At 38.2% G+C, this 7,990-nt stretch overlaps 1 pseudogene; it reads left to right on the forward strand.

Annotated features, from left to right (window-relative positions):
- Positions 1-1,349: 1,349 nt before the first annotated feature.
- LOC138092576 (olfactory receptor 4A47-like) lies at positions 1,350-2,263 on the forward strand (annotated as a pseudogene).
- Positions 2,264-7,990: the final 5,727 nt, after the last annotated feature.

The following is a 7,990-nucleotide window of genomic DNA, read 5'->3' on the forward strand; positions in this document are numbered from 1 at the left end:
AGTGCATGAAGGACTAGAGAGATGGCACCAGAGCTCAGAACATGGATTGAGTAACTTTCATCTTCTGCAGGTAACCCAGGAAGTGGGTTCAGACACAAAATTCTTAACGAGGCTTTCTGTTTTATAAGAGCACATTGGTGGAGTGAGAACTCAATCCTTTAAGAGTTTTCCTTTGTGATTTTCATAATCAGCCATGTTAGGATTCCTTCATGATTATTAAGTATGTAAAAATTGATTCTATTCAGCAATACACCTTTTGGATAATTTCATGTTCTAATGATCTGAAATAAATTTACCTTCCAGAAAGTACTCTTAGAAATTAATTTCAAGGTTAATGACAATATTTTCATTTCAGATATTTATAAATCTGACCCTACTTTCAATTTTTATGTTCTCTAAACATGGCATGTTAATCTGTTAAGTTAATTGATGAGGTAGCATCCATATATTTTGACTGACTGACTTCCAAGAACTCAAGCAAATACTGTACTAAGCAGCTGTGACTTCAAGTCTTACTTTTCTGTTCACAGATGAGCTTCAGCATCCTATCATATGTTTGTTGGTCATTAGAGGCATTTTTCCTCTAACTTTTTGTTGATATTTTAATTTACTTCATATTTTTGTCTTTTGTTAGTTAACTGCTTACAGATCTTTACTTTTGATAACTCTGTGCACATCATCTCACATGCGTATCTTCAGACTTTTTTGTCCAGTGGTGTTTTGTTATACTTTCCCAAGTCCTTAAAATATTTGAAATTGTCAGATATATTTATTTGAGAGTAATTGATTGGTTAAGAAGTTTCTTCCAAACCTAGAAGGAGGAAAGTCATCTCTTTCATGAAATGGACATTAAATCTTGCTTTACTTAAAAAAATTTTTTTTATTTTTAATTTTTTTGCTTTACAATACTGTATTGGTTTTGCCATACATTGACATGAATCCACCACAGGTATACATGAGTTCCCAACCCTGAACCCCCCTCCCACCACCCTCCCCATCTTGCTTTACTTCTTTTTAAAACTTTAATCAGCTTTTATTTTTGTCTGAGATATTAGCTATATATACAATTTAAAGTTTCTAGATGGAAAATTAGTTGCAGGACTTCACTTACTTAATATTCTTTTCCCATTTTTTTAAATTCACCTGCTTATCTATTAGTTTGTGGTAAAAGAAGATGATTTAATCAGCCTTCTATTATAATATCTGAAAGTACCCAAACATAATAAACCATAAGGACTGTTTGTTGAATAAGAAACAAATTATTGCAAGATTTTAGGAAGTCACTTTTGCTAATTGTATTTATAGATAATGCTGTCCTGAACTCTGGAATAAGACATACAGAAGAACCTATGGAACGAAGGGAAAATGTAACTGAGTTTGTCCTCTTGGGGCTCACTCAGAGTGTCCAGGGGCAGAGAATTTTATTTGTCGTGTTCTTGCTCATTTACACTGTGACCATGGTGGGCAACCTACTCATTGTCCTGACGGTGGTACTCAGCCCAACACTGGATGCCCCTATGTACTTCTTTCTTGGCTACTTATCATTTATGGATGCTTTTTATTCTACTTCAATCACCCCGAACACAATTATAGACTTTGTGAGAAGAAAACCATTTCATTTCAAGCTTGCATGACCCAGCTGTTTACAGAGCATCTATTTAGTGGTGCTGAGGTTTTTCTCCTCGTTGTCATGGCCTATGACCGCTACCTGGCCATCTGCAGACCCTTGCATTATTTGACAATCATGAATCAGAGAGTGTGTGTTCTGATGCTGCTATTGGCTTGGGTTGGTGGGTTTTTACATGCTCTACTTCATATAATTTTTTTTTACAACCTTCCATTCTGTGGCCCTAATGTCATTGACCACTTTGGGTGTGACACGTATCCTTTGTTAAAGCTGGCCTGCACTGACACCCACATTACTGCCTTCACAGTAGTTGCCAACGGTGGGGCCATCTGTGTGACCATCTTCACACTCTTACTCATCTCCTATGGGGTCATCCTGCGCTCCTTGAAGAATCTCAGTCGGGAAGGGAAGCACAAAGCCTTGTCCACCTGTGGCTCCCACATCACTGTGGAGGTCCTCTTCTTTGTGCCCTGTATTTTTACGTATGTGAGACCCCCTGTTACCTTACCCATTGATAAATACTTTGCTGTGTTTTACACCATTGTCACCCCTATGCTGAACCCTCTAATCTATACTCTGAGAAATGGAGAGATGCAAAATGCCATGAAAAAGCTCTGGATCAGAAAAAAACAATGAAGCAGCTGCAAAATATATTACTTATTTTCGACAAACAATTGCTCTTTCAATGAGCAAGGAAAGTCATGGTTTGTTTTGTTTTGTTTTGTTTTTACTGTAATAAATGTCTCCTCAGTTTAAATAACTTGGGTATGATGGAAAAGATTTATCATTTGAATACTTCCAGTCTACTTCTGCCTTATTGACTATGCCAAAGCCTTTGACTGGGTGGATCACAATAAACTGTGGAAAATTCCGAAAGAGATGAGAATACAAGACCACCTGACCTGCCTCTTGAGAAACACGTATGCAGGTCAGGAAGCAACAGTTAGAACTGGACATGGAACAACAGACTGGTGCCAAATAGGAAAAGGAGTACATCAAGGCTGTATATTGTCACCCTGCTTATTTAACTTATATGCAGAGTATATCATGAGAAACCCTGGGATGGAAGAAGCACAAGCTGTAATCAAGATTGCCAGGAGAAATATCAATAACCTCAGATATGCAGATGACACCACCCTTATGGCAGAAAGTGAAGAAGAACTGAAGAGCCTCTTGATGAAAGTGAAAGAGGAGAGTGAAAAAGTTGGCTTAAAGTTCAACATTCAGAAAACTAAGATCATGGCATCTGGTCCCATCACTTCATGACAAATAGAGGGGGAAACAGTGGAAACAGTGGTTGACATTATTTTGGGGGGCTCCAAAATCACTGCAGATGGTGATTGCAGCCATGAAATTAAAAGATGCTTACTTCTTAGAAGGAAAGTTATGACCAACCTAGACAGCATATTAAAAAGCAGAGATATTACTTTGCCAACAAAGGTCCATCTAGTCAAGTCTATGGTTTTTCCAGTGGTCATGTATGGATGTGAGAGTTGGACTATAAAGAAAGCTGAGGGCTGAAGAATTGATGCTTTTGAACTGTGGTGTTGGAGAAGACTCTTGAGAGTCCCTTGGACTGCAAGGAGATCCAACCAGTCCATTCTAAAGGAGATCAGTCCTGGGTGTTCATTGGAAGGACTGATGTTGAAGCTGAAACTCTCCTTTGGCCACCTGATGCGAAGAGCTGACTCATTTGAAAAGACTCTGATGCTGGGAAAGATTGAGGGCAGGAGGAAAAGGGGATGACAGAGGATGAGATGGCTGGATGGCATCACCAACTCGATGGACATGGGTTTGGGTATACTCCAGGTTTGGTGATGGACAGGGAGGCCTGGCGCTCTGTGGTTCATGGAGTCGCAAAGAGTCGGACATAACTGAGTGACTGAACTGAACTGAATGATCAAAATAAGCTTATAAAATTTCCATATTTTCCTAATGCATAGTATATATTTAGTTTGAAATACATTTTATGATTTCCACAATTTTGGAGGAAAATAAATATGGTTTGGTGGTATAAAATATCTCTATTGAAGTGATAGATTTATGTTTTATATGATGAGTTATGCTGCAGCTAATACTGCAAATTTTTTTTTTAGTTAGGGAAAGGTTTTCTCATGTTTTTCTCTTGAGAAATATAATATTCTTCAGAATAGAGCTCATTACAGATTTCAGGAAAAATAATATTAAAAATATGATTAAAAACTTGGTTTATTCCTCTATACACAAAGACATTCCATATTAATATTTGAAGATTTCTTATATACATTTGAGATTCTTTATATACATTATTTTATTTCTATTGTTTAGCACGTTAATGTTGAAGAAGAACGTTTCAGTCATAATATTATTGAGGAGGTTATGTTTGTAAAAATAATCTGAAAGACTAAAGTTTTATACAGAAAAATAAACAAATCTTACTCAGTACTCCAACTGGGTAATCATGTCATTGCCTCATTTTTGTCAGCTTTGTTTGAGTTATGCTTTCATAAAGGTAGCTCATTCCACTTTCCAGATACTTTAGAATACCTGGTGAAACCCTGGATACATTTTCAGTATCCTGGTCACCTTTTTTGCTTACATAACCTTCTGCAGAGACCCAGGCACATGGGTCGCTCTTATATGTAAATTTAGCACAATCCATCATCCGTGCACTTTAAATATTCAGTTTGGAACTTGACACTAACTATTTGGGGTTATATCATTGTTAAGAAAGATTCTGACAATATATACCATTATTATCTCTCTTATTAATATAATAGAGATTGCTAGATATTAATATAATAGAGATTGCCAGGATATATTGTTTCATTTGACAGAAACAGCGTTCATAAAATCCTTCTCTGAATCAGGCTTGAAACAAAATACTATCTGCCTCTAACATGGTCAGCGCATGTGGTCAAAGAAGATTATCATTTTGCCTCTCTTGTTTACTCCGGTTTCATGAGGCGCTAAGGCTATGGGGTGATGAGTGCTTTTTACTAGTAAATCACACTGTGTGAGAAGCCTCATATCCTGATTTTAATCCCTATTACCTGAAGATTTCTCATATTATCTCAGTGAAAGTGCTAGTCACTCAGTCGTGTCCAACTCTTTGTGACCCTGTGGACTGGGGTCCATGAGTAGCTCACCAGGCTACTCTGTCCATGGAACTCTCCAGGCAAGAATATTGGAGTGGGTTGCCATTTCCTTCTTCAGGGGAACTTCCTGACCCAGGGATCAAACCCGTGTCTCCTGAGTTACACACAGATTCTTTACCATCTGAGCCATCAGGGAAGCCCTTTATTATCTCAAAGTCTTCTCAAATAAAATACTAATCACCAAACAATAACAAGCTTTGGGTTTATCAGAACTTATGTAATTTATTTCTCCACTTTGGGATGTTGCTACAGACTGAAAGTTTACTTTCCTCTTCAAAATCATAAGTTAAACCCTTTCTAGTGTGATGGTATTGGGAGGGGGGGCCCTTTGGGTAATGCTGCTGCTGCTGCTGCTGCTGTTGCTGCTGCTGCTGCTGCTAAGTCGCTTCAATCGTGTCTGACTCTGTGCAACCCCATACACGAGGGCCCACTGTCCCTGGGATTCTCCAGGCAAGAACACTGGAGTGGGTTGCCATTTCCTTCTCCAATGCATGAAAGTGAAAAGCGAAAGTGAAGTCGCTCAGTCGTGCCCGACTCTTAGCGACCCCATGGACTGCAGCCCACCAGGCTCCTCTGTCCATTTGTAGGTCATAAAAGTTTCACTCTGATGAGTGGGATTGATGCTCTTATAAAGAAACATCAGAGAGTTCACTTAACTCTTTGGCGTGGGAGGACACAGGAAAAAGAAAAAAAAAAAAGGCTGTATGTGAACTAGGGACAGGACCTCACCAGATATGGAATCTGTCAGCACCTTAGCCTTGGATTTCCTAGCGGCCAAACCACTGAAAAATAAATACATATTGCTTAATCTTCTAGTCTATGCTGGTGCTGAGTCGCTTCAGTCGTGTCCGACTCTGTGCGACCCCATGGACTGCAGCCCACCAGGCTCCCCATCCCTGGGATTCTCCAGGCAAGAACACTGGAGTGGGTTGCCATTTCCTTCTCCAATGCATGAAAGTGAAAAGTGAAAGTGAAGTCACTCAGTTGTGTCCGATTCCTAGCGACCCCATGGACTGCAGCCCACCAGGCTCCTCCGTCCATGGGATTTGCCAGGCAAGAGCACTGGAGTGGGGTGCCATTGATGTTCCATAAAAGCAGGCCATATGCAAAGTATATCAAGACATATGTTTAGTTAATTTTAAAACTTGTGTAGTTATTTCAAGTAATAAGATAAAAATATTTGCTAACTCTCTATGTTCCTTCGTCTATGAGCTTCCTGAAGTCAGGGACATTGTTCTAACTGTCTTTGTATTTTCTATTCTTTGCACAGTGTATGGGACATAGAATCTACGCTATAGTTTGGTCAATTATCAGAATTATTGATCTATTGGAGTGAGAATATCTACTGAAATGTTACGATTAACTCTTTTTACATTAAATATACTCGCAAATATTACTATTCTTTGACATCTCTTGCAAAAATTTATTCTATTGTTTATGTTAAATTTAAGTGTTTTATAGATAAGTCTTATTTTCATATTTTTCCTTTTTATTTCTTCTATCACATTACTTTTGAAAAGTTTCTTTTCCTAGCAATTATTTTAAAGTTTTAACCTCTTTTTTTAAAAAAAGAAACATGGATGGACCGAGAGAGTATCATAGCAAAGTAAGTCAGAAAAAGAAAGACAAATAGCATACAATATCATTCATATGTGGAATCTAAACTGTAACACAAATAAAATTTTCTACAGGATAGAAAGGGACTAACAACAGAGCAAACTGAGTTGTGGTTGCCAAGGGATTATCTGGGGAGAGGGATGGATTGAGAAGTTAGGATTAGCAGATGGTGGTTTTTATGTATGCATTGTATAGGCAACAAGGTCCTACTGTATAGCACAGGGAACACTATTCAATGTCCTGTGAGAAAGCAATAAAACACGACTCTGTGGGAGAGGGAGAGGGTGGGATGATTTGGGAGAATGGCATTGAAATGTGTAATATCATATATGAAACAAATCGCCAGTCCAGTTCTGATGCATGATACTGGATGCTTGGGGCTGGTGCACTGGGACAACCCAGAGGGATGGTATGGGGAGGGAGGAGGAAGAGGGGTTCAGGATGGGGAACACGTGTATACCTGTGGCGGATTCATGTTGATGTATGGCAAAACCAATACAATATTGTAATTAACCTCCAATGAAATAAATTTAAATTAAAAAAGATATATGAAAAAGAGTGTTTGTGTATATATATATATATGTATAGCTAAGTCACTTTGCTGTGTAGCAAAAACTAAAGCATTGTAAATCAATTACCCTTCAATAAAAGAAATAAAAATTCAATTATTCATTAACAATCTAGAATTTACTTTTATTTGTGACAGGGAAATATTTAAGCTTATTTTCCCCCAACAAGTAAAATAATCTATCAACATAATCATTAATTCAATTAACGACAATTTTCTTTTTTACTATGTGAGGTATTACACCATCTAGCAGGCTGAATTCTGAGGAACTTGCTCTTTCTCATCACTCTCCTCCTTTGCTACCTTCTCCTCCTGCTCTAAACATCAGGCTCATTTTGAAAAGTTTGCAAAGTTCTCATAAAATATATTTAGCTTGTCATGACACTCTATGTTTATCTTGATGAAAATTACATGTTTTAATAAATATTATATTTTCTCATCCAGAATAAGACACATATTGTAAAGTATTCAATGATGTCTCAGCAAAAATTTGTAAGTATCTCCATAGAGTGTATACAAATCTCGTCTTTTCGTTTTCTTATAGAAAAGGATGACTCTCTTATTTGCATTTGATTTACTGACACATTTTCAATGAACAGCTCAGAGAAGAGTCAGTGTCTTTTTCTGGTGTGAATTATAGCTTATTTCTAAAGGTCACAGGCATATCAGTCAGTTCAGGTGAGTCACTCAGTCATGTCCGACTCTTGTAACCCCCATGGATTGCAGCAGGCCAGGCTCCCCTGTCCATCAACAACTCCCGGAGTTTACTCAGACTCATGTCCATTGAGTCAGTGATGCCATTGAACCATCTCACCCTCTGTTGTCCCCTTCTCCTCCTGACTTCAATCTTTCCCAGCATCAGGGTCTTTTCTGATGAGTCAGTTTTTCACATCAGGTGGCCAAAGTATTGGAGTTTCATCTTGAGCGTCAGTCCTTCCAATGAATATTCAGGTCTGAAGTCCTTGAGGATTGACTGGTTTGATCTCCTTGCAGTCCAAGGGACTCTCAAGAGTCTTCTCCAACACCACAGTTCAAAAGCAT

The sequence above is a fragment of the Capricornis sumatraensis genome, chromosome 16, assembly GCF_032405125.1.
Source record: "Capricornis sumatraensis isolate serow.1 chromosome 16, serow.2, whole genome shotgun sequence".
Lineage (NCBI taxonomy): Eukaryota > Metazoa > Chordata > Mammalia > Artiodactyla > Bovidae > Capricornis > Capricornis sumatraensis.